This window comes from Hylaeus anthracinus, unplaced genomic scaffold (assembly GCF_026225885.1).
Source record: "Hylaeus anthracinus isolate JK02 unplaced genomic scaffold, UHH_iyHylAnth1.0_haploid 11997, whole genome shotgun sequence".
In the NCBI taxonomy this organism is placed as follows: domain Eukaryota; kingdom Metazoa; phylum Arthropoda; class Insecta; order Hymenoptera; family Colletidae; genus Hylaeus; species Hylaeus anthracinus.
This window is the reverse complement of record NW_026534344.1, coordinates 13745838-13759330: the sequence shown is the minus strand read 5'-3', so window position 1 is coordinate 13759330 and position 13493 is coordinate 13745838. Positions and strand designations below refer to the sequence as shown.

General features: G+C 40.8%; 1 protein-coding gene and 1 long non-coding RNA gene across 2 annotated transcripts in view; one reads left to right on the top strand and one right to left on the bottom strand.

The window, feature by feature from the left end:
• The window catches only part of LOC128889207 (mannosyl-oligosaccharide 1,2-alpha-mannosidase IA), a 546492-nt gene that overhangs the window by 525861 nt on the left and 7138 nt on the right, over nt 1–13493 (bottom strand). The gene's annotated exons all lie outside the window — the stretch shown is intronic.
• On the top strand, nt 4471–6153 carry LOC128889251 (uncharacterized). Its single transcript, XR_008460396.1, has 4 exons — nt 4471–4767; nt 5167–5416; nt 5544–5654; nt 5740–6153. It is a non-coding gene; the product is annotated as an uncharacterized LOC128889251 (long non-coding RNA).

Below are 13493 nucleotides of genomic sequence, written 5' to 3'. Positions count from 1 at the left end.
GCGATTAAATATAAAATGTGTCAACAGCAATCATCGCGTACGATCAGAAGAACGGTTATTCGAGGCATCCTTTCAAACACCATGCACAAAACGCCGCGGAAATCCGTTTTGGTGCGTCGGCCAGCGCGGCAACCGGGGAAATAAATGAATGACATCGGCATAATTGTGCGGTCGAGATTTCGGTTTCCAACATATTCATAGCTGACAGCAGGATAATAATCCAGGGCTGAATGGACTCTGCGGATTCAGGCAGCTATTTTCGCGGTATCCATGCGGGATGGATTCAGATTGCGTCGCGGTTACCTCTAATTATGCCTCGTAATACGATTTAACGACAGTTAATCTATGCATAATTTTGTGACCCCAATGATCGTTATGAAGTGACTAGAACGTATGGCAGTTAAATAACCACGGGTGACCGAATTCCATTCCCGAGCCTTTCGACCGGCCTTTGTGCTCGCAACAAAGAGACCTGATCCTTTTTACTGCATTGCAGTGCTACTGAAACCTCGCGAATCTGTGGACAATGAGTATAGAAAGCTTTTTCGAATTTTCCATCAACCAACGTTTAATTATCGCATGAATCCTAACACGATGGACGTTTGAAGTTGATTGCTCGTCAGGAAATTAATTTCGGTTACGAATCGATGCGAGTTTCTAACGGAATTTCATGGCTCATTTAGTTATTGTTTGGCTTGGTGAAATTATTCGAACGGGATACAACATTTTCAAAGGTTACATGTAGAGGGAAATGATCAGAGTCGAACCTTCGATTTATTTTGTAAAGTGGTTGCTGGTAATGAATGGCGACTGGGGTAATTATTTCAAAATAGTGATATAAAACAATGGAATAGTGTTCATTCATTTGTTATTGAACAATAACGACATTCTCTTCGATGTAATTGGACTTTTAACCTCTTCAGGGACGATTTTTTTTGTTATTATCAAATCTTTGTTGTTTCTATTATTGACAGTAATTATAATTACAAAAAACTAAACGTCCACATATATGGCCAAGGGCGTGAAGCGGTTAAATTGACAAGTATTCTTTACTTTCTAGAAATTGAGTAGAAATAACAATCTACGTGGATCATGAACCGTTTCTTAAAGACACTAACGTTGACTTTAAATGAAAGAGAATCTTCCTCCACTGAAAACGTAATTTTAATTTTAATATCAAGAAAGTTATGCAAGAAAAAAGCAATTCCGCTTTTGCGCACTTTCCCCTAATAATTGACTACTGAACTCCAGTTCAAGAACCTATACAAAATATCCCCAGTAACTAAACTTGTTTCTATGAAAAATTTAGTTCGGCTTAGACACGCTCTATCTGCGATTCGTTGCTGAAACGAATCGCAGGTTAGCTGCAAGAACCAGCGTTCTCCACGCGGTAGTGCCGCTGGCCAACTGGCTCCAGCACAGGAAGAAGGCGGCCAGTTCGTAGCGGATAATTAATGCCGCAAAACCGTAAGTCAAAGCGTAAAGGATCGAAACAGGTATTCGAATAGAACGCGTACGAAGAATTCGCAAAAGGTGAGGCGCTCGTTCCATGTGTTCGTAGCATCCCGCGGTAACTCGTGTCGTCATTCGTTACCATCAGCCTTTCCGGCGTTGAAGCGCGCAAATAAAACCTCCCCGATGTACCCGTGACCACCTACTAATAGGCAAATCTCATCGGTCGTCTTCGTACACGGCTGCTTAACGTGGACGTCGCGCTGAGGAATTCCGCATTTTTTTGGTTTCTCGCGAGAGGCCAGTTAGCGGAGAATCTTCTTTGCCGCGCTAGGTATTCAACGGCTGAATATTGTTGTACGGAGAAAGCCCTCATTTTTCACGGAAGCCTGACGCCGTACGATGATATTTATCTCCGCCAGATTTGCGGTTAAGAACGTTACGTCGAAGATTACCGCCGCGTGGAAATTGCTGCCGAAGTGGAATCGGGCTCTGTTTGTCGTGGAATCAGTATCTTTTTCCTCTTAGCCGAGTTAAGGCTTCGATCTGTCATTGGGGAGGCTGTAAGGAAATCTGGAGAATGAGGTTTAAATTTTTCTGGCTTGTTACCGTAGGCTATGGTAACTCAACGTGAAACGATAAGGAGATAGGGCACGAGGAGTATTCGAGTAATATACAATTAGGGCAGACTGGGTCCTTTTAGGTGGCATTTTCACATCGTCGTGCTTTAACTTGATCTCCAGTGATCGATAAAAATTGTGTGGCGGATCGTTGTTGACGGTATCAGGTGGATCATTTGGTTATAAAGTCAATCCCATAAATATTCGTACCCTCTACGTTTATCAAAGAAGTTTATCAAATTAAATAATAGATTCGATGTTTTTAAATAAATATTTCGTCATAAATATTTACATGAATAAACTTTACACTTGTGTATATATAATAAAAAATTTATTTGGAAACATCAAACCTATCATTTAATTTAAACAAATTCTATTTAGAAAAATTTCGATTTAGAATTACAAACAATCAAAAACAAAAACAGAGAATTAATGTCTACATCCACCAATTATCAAGCTTTCTCGTAATCTGTTAGGACAACGATAAGCAAAATTTGTGGGCTACTGTGAACCTCGTCTACATACACACAAAAATTGTATGATAACCATCAGGCTGAGAAATTATAAACAAAGGTAATTGAACGTAATTAAACGAGGAGCAAATATTTTTAATTAAACCACAGTTATACACGATATAAAGGCAGAGAATTAATTTCTATGGCTAATAGATTCCGAGAATTGACGAAATTCGATTAGGAGCCACAGGGTTTCCTCGCTCACCTCCAATTACAATGTTTAATTGCCACCTGTCGTCGTTATGGTTTTATGTTCGAAAATTCCATCGCGGAGCACGCATAAATATGTCGGGAACCTGCGAACAATAACACGCGAAGTGTTGCGATATTTGCATTTAACAGCCACGCGGCCCTCCCCTGCCTCGCCCTTTCCTTTGTTCCCACGATTGTCCACGCTATTTAATATCGACTATTACTGACATTTCGCATGAACGTGACAATAATCAGAACGCGTCGCGGTACATCCGACATGTAAATTATAGCCGATGATCCGCTCTTCCCGCGAAACGAGTGCCTTATAAATGCCATCATCGAATTACCCCACCATCCGAAAACATTAAATCCCTTTCCATTGAATACTCGGCGTATACCTAGAGGAAACTTAGTTCGAAACAACTGACTGGCACAACTTTAGCATTCGCGTTCAGTCAGGCTAGTTGAAGCATAGAACACTCGAATTGTAACTGAAACAGCTACTCGATTTAATCCCAAAGGAACTACCTGATAAATGCGTTAAGTACTTAACCGCCCTATTCGATGCTGTACTTCGACTAAAGTAAATTCTATTTTAATAGAAACTTCTGCAAGCATTACGTGGGCTCGGAGTAGTTGGGACACTCCGGGTAAGAAGAATCAACAGCTATATGGCAGAAAAGAAGCTGATGAACTTGAACTTCAATTTGGATTTAGTAGAGCAGAATTTAGGATTGAGCAAGAACACTAGGAAGACGATGAAAAAATAAATCTTAATTTGGAGGAAATTAAATGTTTCTCGGATTGGTGAAATGTTTAAATTGGAGGAATGGACCAAGAAGAAGTTATTCTCCCTACTACTAGCGTCGCCAGTGGAGAAACGAGAAAACTATTGTCACGTTTGCGCTGAACATTTGCGCAAGAGATAAACACCAGCCATATTCTTCTCCTATGAAACCAAATAACTTCTGCTTGAAGTCTTCTCCTCTATTTTTAAAAATAAATAAGTTATCCGAGTGACTTGTCTTACATCGTTCCCCACTTTGTCCGTATATCGATTAATCGATAAATAAGAATCATGTATCTATTAATATCTCATCATACATGGATGAATCATAGTCATACAGACATCAAATACGTCTGGAGGATAATTTTAAAACAATATGACGCCGATTAAAGGGCACCGCACGTTTTGTCGCGTCACTGGAATAATCGTCCGTAGTCTGGGAGTTATTGAAACGCGAATGCGCCTCGTTAATAGGAAATTCCGGTCGAGCGACGCGAAATTTTTCGTTCTTTCGGCCTGTCGCCTGTTTACTTCCTGCCGATTGTTTGTCCGTCGCCGACAGCACGGACAAAAAGGCAGCGATCGAACGAAAGCGGAATATTAAAAAGCGAAAAACAAAGGTGGGGGATATGTCGAGGGGGTGGCGACGATGGCGGTGGTTGAAACACGCCTACGAGCTGGCATCCGCTCGCGGTGGCGCTCAAAAGGAACAGAGGAACAGGGGGAACGTTGGACGTAATAACTCGGCCCGTGGAACGCTCGATATTCAAATTCATGCGATGCACTTCGTACATGCGCTATCTGCGCGCCCATAGCACCCGTGCACGGGTCCATTCGCACTGCGATAAAAGGTGCGAACGAAAGCCGCGCCGGAACGGTCATAATCCACTTTTGTTTGCGGATTTATCGACGCTACCTAACTTTATAGAGGAGGAAACGACGACATAAACGAAAGAGCGAAACTTGCGCAACTGTCGCGCCGCTTTGGGCTGCCCGAAGGCTGGAAAATATCGATAGCTACTTCGATCGAGACTCTGGAGTGTTCGGACGTTTTTACTGGGAATACCGATAACCTATCCTCGTCGACGCTGAGCGTATTTGAACTGATAGGAAGAAGTGTCGCGTTCATACACTAGATTGATCGTATGTGATTGTTCTCGTGGATGAGTTTGTACTGTTTGAATTAACACTGCTAGTGGAGGTATGCTTTTAGAAGAAAAAATATATTATTTAATGTAAAGTACCGCGTCAACATATCTGATTCATCTCTAAACGTGTGCTTAATTTCATTTTAAAAGTAGTTAAACTGTACACCGGACTTGTTTACAGTCAGTTTCATAAATATTCTTACTTTCTATGTTCATCGAAGAAGTTTGTCTAATTCAAATGATCAAACCTATCATTTAATTTAGACAAATTTCTGCAATAGATATAGAGAGTACAAATAATACTTATGGAACTGACTGTATATGACTTTTCTCATGGATGAGTTTGTTTTGCCTGGATCAGCACTTAAACTGTTATTATAGGTATCCAAGGTCTTAAAAGAAGAAATATAACACATTAGTGTGAAAAATGTTTGTGTTGCATTTGATTCCAGCAAACCGTATGCTCAGCTTCATTTCAAAGGTAATGGAACCGCACACTGCGCTTATCATGCTGCAGAGAAGAAGCTATTCAACCGTCCTCTGGCAATTTCTTTTATCTCCGTTTGTAGGAGAGTTATAGCCTGTCCCAGTTTCGAGACACACACCGTATACAAAAACATTTAATCCCAAAACGATGCCGTAGAAACAAAGGGTTTTGAAATCCTTAAATAATGGGTTTCGCTTTGGGACAAAGGAAAAATGGTAATAAATGGCGCTTCAAGTTCGTATACAATTATTATTCCGAATATTTATGAACGACTTACGATCCGCGAAGCTTTCCATACATTAGAATAAAAGCGGAGTTTACGTATCTTCGTTAACGTTTCAGGAACTCCCTGGTCCACTTTAATGACACTGGTCGAGATTTTTATGCGGAACTAAACTGAATGAATAAAAACGAACTCTGACTTTTGAAGTTTCTCTTTGATAAGATACTGGGGTAAGGAATGAATAATTATTGAAACAGACCAATTATCTATTACCAAGCTCTCTTAAAAATTTATCTACTGGACTATTTAAAACAGTTAAACACCTTGGAAGAGGATTTTCAAATTTCAAGATCCTAATCCATTTCCTCGAACTACGTAAGCAGACAACCACCGATACAGTTAATAAGTCTCCGTCGTTAATTACTGTACCTGAAAATCCTATAAACAGGCTCCTAGTATATAAAGTATTAATTCAGAAAAGAAATTCACCCCGTTCCACGCATTTTATCCAAGTTACAACCTCCTACATCAAGATGGAAAGAATCGACAGACGTTTTTTTCCTTTTTGCTCGAATACGACAGAAGGCGGAGATCCGACCTCGCAGTTCGACGATTTACTCCGACCACGAAAATCTGAATAGAGTGCGGAGCCAACGTCCCGCGTAGATGCATTTTATCCCGTCGTGTTCCCACCCCCGCGTCCCTGTCACCCCCTTCCGTCCCCGATCCGTCCTGTCGAGTCTTCCATTTTTCAAGTCCACGCGGGTGCGGCGCCGATCCCGCGAAATGATTACAAACGACCCCGGATAACGTCCAATAAAACGTCTCCATTCCGTGTTCCGCACACGTAGAAGCGATACGGCGCCGGTAGTCGTACGGCGAGTCGATATCGGGTGTACGCGCGTGTTTACGTGTGTTTTACCGCCACCGCGTCATAGCCGGCCTGAAGACCGCCATAGGAGGCATTAAAATCGCCTTCATGGTCCCGTTCTTACATCGACGTGATATCGTCGGTGATAAATTTTTACGGATACGCGGCTACGAACGAGATTCATCGCGACGCTGATCCAATAAAAATTGAACACCTGGTAAAACCGGGCTTTACGCAGTCTACGACGGAATTTTTTCTCCGGAGCTCGTTTTCACGATGAAAAAATATTGTTATCGACCCCGTACGGCTAATAGTGGAAGATATTTGGCACGAAAGTCGCAACATTCGATCAATTGCAGTAAATAAAGGAGTGTACGAATTGAAGGCAGTAAATGGGTCGTTTTCTATAAACAGCGATACAGTGTGAAGTTATTAGGCAGTCCATAGACCAAGGAGCCAAGGCAACCGATGGAAAATGCTGGAACCTTGGCGAACGTTGGCGCACGCGAGCACATGTGCCTTCGGTTGCCTTTGACTCTCTAATCTGTAGTTTCCACCTCAACAAAAGTCCGCACCGTCCCTATCTAAACATCCTCGACATTCAAGCCTTAGCTTCAACACATCGAAGCATTTTCTGTACAAAACCGTTATTTTGGCAAACAAGTGGCGTGATTTCGACGCGTTTCCAGCATGCTTCCGGCGAAAAGCGAGCCTCTGCACCCCGTACAGAGTTTTCGAAGTGAAAGTTGAAACGAGTGCTCGACCCGTAACGCCACGGTGCCGTGACTGCCCTTCATTATAGGAGCGCGGGCGCGAGCCTCGCACGAGAAGTGGCAAAAGGGCGTAGTTAAGGCACGAGATGGTAATAATTCTGGAAAACGGAGGGCTGGTGCGAATCGACTATTGCGTAATCGTCGGAAACACGTTCCGTGACGCGGGATTTCGCAGGTTTCTTCATATTAACGAGAAAACGCGAACCGCGACCGCCTAAAGTGCGTCATTAGCGCGGCTCGATGTTCCCTGGAACTTCGCGACGATGCGTATTGCATCGAGTGATTGGGGACTGGTAGATCCATTAGGTTTGGGATTCGCGAATAACCTATGAGGACGAAGAGAGAATCGATCGAAGACTTGGTTTTTTGGGTTGTCATGAGTAATCAAGCCTGTTTGTTGTTCGTCGTGAGTTTTCATCGACAACATTTTCAAGACATGTTAGGAGAACAAGTATACTTTTTAGAAAATGATCAACATCCATAATCATGTGCATTGGTTTAGACAATCCACGTTTTGGTCAGCAGGTACTATTACATTTTTCAGGTAATGCATCAAAAAGAATCCAACATGCAAATATTAAAGACTTTTGCACATAGAAGCTTCAACTATTACAAGAAACAGTATCGAACATTCTTAATCTCCTACAGAATAATTTCACTCAATGTGTTAATTACTTATTTATTTGTTTAGGGTGCATTATCCTATATTAGAGATCCTTGTTTCTTTCTTTGAAAGATTCTCTTATTGCCACCAGACTTTTTTGTCCATTTCCTCTTATAATATCGTCCAAGTTTCACCATAAATTTCTACGTCTTTCTTTAGTCCTCAGTCTTACCCCTTGTGTTTTCACCAAACATGCTCGATATCCCCAGAACCCTCGAATTCAGAGGCAGGGTTTGATAATTAGCGACGTGGAAATTTCTTTCGAATAGACGATTAAATTGGGCGTATCGAAGAGTCGCGTGCCGCTTGACTGAGCCAGATTCGAATCGAGGCCGAATAACTCGAAACACGCTGGCGAGAGGATACTCGCGATGCGTGGCACGCAAACTCGATTCCGACATAGGCGGGAGCATGCACCGCGTATGCCTGACCTAGCCAGGGAACACGGCGGAACCGTTAAACCGCACGGTGCCGTGAACTTTTGCCGCGGGTAACGTGAGTGCAATCTAATTTCAAGCGAAGAGCGAGGAGCCGTTCACCGGTTGCATGCACGACAAGCGGCATATTACACCGACCGAACTATTTAGGAACATCTCGACCACTGGATAGAATATACGACGACCTCTCGCTGCAATTGCATGTGCGCTGTCACTCCTATCTACTTGTGATAAGGATTTATGAAGAGTGCATTTTGAGAAAGATTCTAGAGTCGAGTCGTATTTGTTGTTTCTTTGATTAATGATTACTAGAATGCGGATGTTTATGCTAATTCATATTTTCATTGATTCTGATGAAAACTTGAGATTTAAAATGTTCTTGTATTACAAATGTTCTTATGTATTCGTGCACATGAAGGGAAGCCAGTTTTCCTCAAAAACTACACTATGAGGATTTTTCTTATTTTTTCCATACTAATTTTAATTCAAGTTAACCATAAAAATTAAATTACTTGAATTCAAAAAAAAAATAATTCAGGTCTGAAAGGGTTAAATGAAAGTATGTATAATCTTTTGAACATGTACGCTATTGTTGATGCTTTATATATTTTTGGATTTGTGGATTTCTCACAAACTTCGAGGGAAGTTTTCACCCCTTGGATGTGAATATAAACCAAAATAAAAAAATACGTTTCTAATATATTTCAACATATTACGATCGAGCAAGTCTCGCGGTCTTCTTATTTTACGACTGGAAGTAAACGCACCTCGTGCAAGGTGAAGAGCCAAATTGATTTGTCGATCATGTCGGAGAATGCATATTTACGCAGGCGTGCGTGGGCTGGCGGTACCCTTTACCCGCAATAAAAACATTAACGCGAATTGACGAGCCCACTGGGGAAAGTACATGTGAATTTAACAGCCGCTCCTCGTTCGGCCTATGGATCTTTCGTGCTAACACAGGCGTGTTGCTTCCGAAGAGTTTCAAACTACAGGCGAGGGAGAAACAACTTTATACTTCTGCTAAAAATGAATGCATCAACAATTAACACTCGTGGGTGTTCAAAGAGAAACGTACGAAAGCTGGTTGAACGAGATCCCGTTGTATCGACTTGAGCAATTTGCGGAATAAATCAAATTGGCAGTAACTCTGCTTGTCTGTATTTGCAATTGAGGCTGAAACCATGTGTAGGTTGGCTAAATAAATTTTCGATACCTCGCATGAACGTTTTCTAGGTAACTTAAACGGTCATCTTTGAGTGCAAGGCAAAATAGGTGATTTATATCGAATTGGGAAGGAAAAAAATAGCATAAAAGAATAAGAAAGATGATTGAATAATTTAACATTTATCGTAGTATTTCATTTTTTAACGTCGCCAAATTCACGAATCCTATCCAGTTTTATTGTCATTATTATCTTACTTTTGGAATTAATTTTCTTAGTCCCTTAATGAAAAGAAGGAGCAAATGAAATATATCATGACCAATAATAAAACTTCCTGCAGAATCCTTTTTTTATTTCCCAACTGGACTGAATACTACAATACTACTCCGCTTTCAATAATGTTCAACGATAACTTTCGGCACCTAACGCGTCGCTAATAACAGCTCAAACGATAAATTCCCCCAATAAATATAAAAAAGAGAATTAGTCGCATTCCCCAACGTTCAAAACGGTCAACCAATTGCAATTCGTTGCAGTCTCGTATGCGTCACGCAGTAATGTCGAAAAGAGCCCTGTACCCTGATCCCCTGTATCATCCGTTTTCGATTTCAACGCGATCCGACCCTTCAAACCCCATTTTCAATTACTCAGCCCGATAGCCTCTCCCCTGGCAGCGGTTCATCGATCACCGGCGTTAAAACGCGACGTGAACGTCCGTTTCAATTGGTAGCTGGCGATTAGAATACGCGCATGATTAGCGTCATAAAGTTTTCACGAGGCCCGTTTAATTCCGGCCGGCGGAAACGGAGCATCGAAATGGGAAACGGAACCGACGCGCCCGATGGATCCGATCCCGCAGTTTACATGTAACCGATTAAACTGCAATGGACGCCGACTCATCTGTTCCGAAAGCCGGATATGCCTCTACGGAGGATTCCCGCTGCCATTGCAGCGGGATGTCGGAATGGAAACTGGCATGGTTGCGCTACTGCAGCTTTCCACAATGGTTGCCAAACGAATGACTCTTACAGAATGGATCGCGCGTCGCTGCTGAATCCTCGGCTACCTCTGCACCTATTTCTCGTCTTTTCGACGCAGCAACTGTTGTGTGCAGGATCATTGTATAGCTATTAGATCTGTGATGGACACTTTTTAATCCTTTTCAGTCCAGATTTTCTGATTTCAGTTCTGTCGAGTTTCACTTGACATAAGACATCAAAGAGTTAAGAATATATGAGTTACAAGGTATTAACATAAAGGGTGCCATTTGATGGCCAGTTTCAAGACAATTTATAGTTGTAATCTATAGTTGTAATCAGTGCATGTAATGATAGTAATCACCCATGTTCAATTCGATATAAATAAAAGACAATATAAAAGTAACAAGTAAACCCAACTAATGTAGGGAATATTTCCCAAAACAACAATGATAATTATAGCACGAATTTTGTGCATTCATAATACAAGCCAATATGACAAATACACGCTAAACATAACCAAAAGGTATGTCCACTTAGGCAAAACGTTTATATTCATAGATTATATTCACAGATTGCATTCAACATACAGTATGTCCTTTTTTTTGTATTTTTTCCACGTTGCTCCACGCCATAAATGCATAAAATCCACAGTCTAACGATAATTCGCGCCTTAACTGGCCCCCACAGTTGATAAATACGGTCCCGCGCCATTTTCGCAAAACTTTCTTTAAAGAAAAGGCGTTAAGAGACCCGTTAAAAAAGTTCCCCGTGATAGTGGCGTAAACTTCGATTTTTGGGCTTCGCTAAAAAATTGTAATCCCCTAAAATGTCGCCCGGCGCAGGAATTGCGAGACACCGAGGTCCTTGGGAAAACTTCTGCGCGTAAAAAGTTTAATCTCCTCGAAGGTAAAATGAAAACACCCAGGTTTCTTTCAAGCGTCGCGAAAAAAGTTACGTTTCCTGGAAAAATTTTTCTTGGCCCTCTGCTTGCGTCGGAATAAAAGTTTCGAGAAAGTTGCGAAACGTTTTTACGCGGACCATCTGACACGTTTGTCACAATGGGAAATATTTAGACGGTCTTTGACGATGCAGAATTTAAGGGAGCATTCCGTTTTGTTATTTCAAGAATAATTTCGCATATTCGTGGAATTGCTGAGCTTGAAAGTAAACGCCCTAAATCCTTCATTTTAGATGTAGATACCTTATCATGACCCTTCGTTATACTTTTATAAATGTGCATTGTTTTTGCATTTATTTTAAAATCAGAATAAAACAACATTTTCTACAACTACTTGCACAGCTTCGTCCATCTCCTACAAAATTATAAATATGTACACGAAAAAATTCACGTAGCTACTTGAATCACGTACAAATATGTCTACAAAATTTTCTATTCATAAACGTATTTGTTTTCTCCTAAGAAATTCTCGAAACTATCCTAACATTCAATGTTCTAGATCAGAATGTTTCTCCGACTGCACGTCGATACCTCGAATTCGCAAAAACGTTCTCGGTTGATTGTCAAACGTTCCGTCAATTATGAAAGCGCTGTCATGGGAATTCCTGCGTGATTACAGATGCACTTGCACACGGTCAGCTGCATGTTACCGCGTGCACAACAATCCGCCCAGCGATGAACAAGCGACTGCAATCAGAGATAGAAGGAACAAAGCTAAATGCGCCCGTGGATTCGCATTAGCGATTATAGAGCCTATTAAATTTAATGGCGAGCGTAAAGATGCCGATTAGAGCGAAATCACGCAGACGAATCGCGTCGTTAAACGCCCGAAAAGTATATGTTTTCTCCTCGCGTCGGTTAGAGTGAAAGTGCGCGTACGGCACGGATGCAATTTATTATGAAAAAAATTGTTTAACGATACACGAATTTTAAATGCATCGTATTTCACTGGACAGATGCAAATTTACATCAAAGTCTCGCGATCAGATATTTTTATACAATGTATAATATATGATTGTACGAGCATGTGTATTAAATTTAGAAAATTTGGTTCAAAAGATTTTATTCAATCTCTCGAATATAATTAATAATTCTTAGACGTTTCAATGCTCTTATATGTAAAAAATTAAATTTGTTCTTCGGCGTGATTAGAGGAAACAAAATTCATTTGTAATTGTTGTATTTCTGTTACTGAAATTTATTTTTTATTCGTGTAAGATTAATTTAGATCTCTTTTTCCCTATGTCTCTCAAAGCACTATAAACATCACAATGAAATAAATAATAACTACTTCCGAATTTATTCGTGCGACGAACCAGTGCAATGGTCAACTTTAAAACGCAATAAAAAAAAAAGAAACACTTTTTCCCGTCGCCTATGTGGAATAGCTAATGAATTGGATAAATTGGAAACGCGCCAACAATTTCGAGAAATGGATACAAACGTTGGGACGTGTGGTTCGAAAAAAGTACATACCAGCGCGAAGCTGATCACAATTTACGGATCGATGACACGCTGCGATATCAGAGCGCGAAAAATCGACGGGTGGACCGCTTATCCCGAAACGGCACGAAGCGTTTAATAGACTGATAAATAGATAATGACGCACCGGACCATTCATAAGCCACGAAAATGAGCGTACGCTCGTAAATTCGATGAATACCCGCGACCAGTGAATGGGAATATCGCGAGGTGAAATCATCGTCAAAAATTTCACCGTGAAAGCGGTGAAACAAAATTCGAAATTTAAATTGCATCCGTTCGACGGTGAGGAAATTTAGAAAAATACGCGCGGAAGAATGCAAACACGAGTACAGTATTCATTTGAAAATAACGTGATAATAAATGTTTGATGTGACGTCAAAATAAATAACCATTTCAAAAAAGAAAATTCTAAAACTAATGATCAGGTTGAGAATTAATCAAATGGAGGACGTACATGCAACCAAGAAGTAATTTTTTGTATTAAATCTCCAAAAGTAGAATAACATTTATATAGCTGAGAATTTAAATTGCGACATGAGCTTAAAAAGTTACGAACCACTGCGATAAATCGAAAATCAAGCCTCTGTAATTACTACGCGTGTTCAATATCACCGATGGAATTGTGCTTTTATTTTTGGAACGATAAGATAAACTACACAAATACGACTTCAGTGATTTCTCCGAGCACACAGAATGATTGAGCCATAACTTGTAACGCGTGACGAAAATTTTGTTT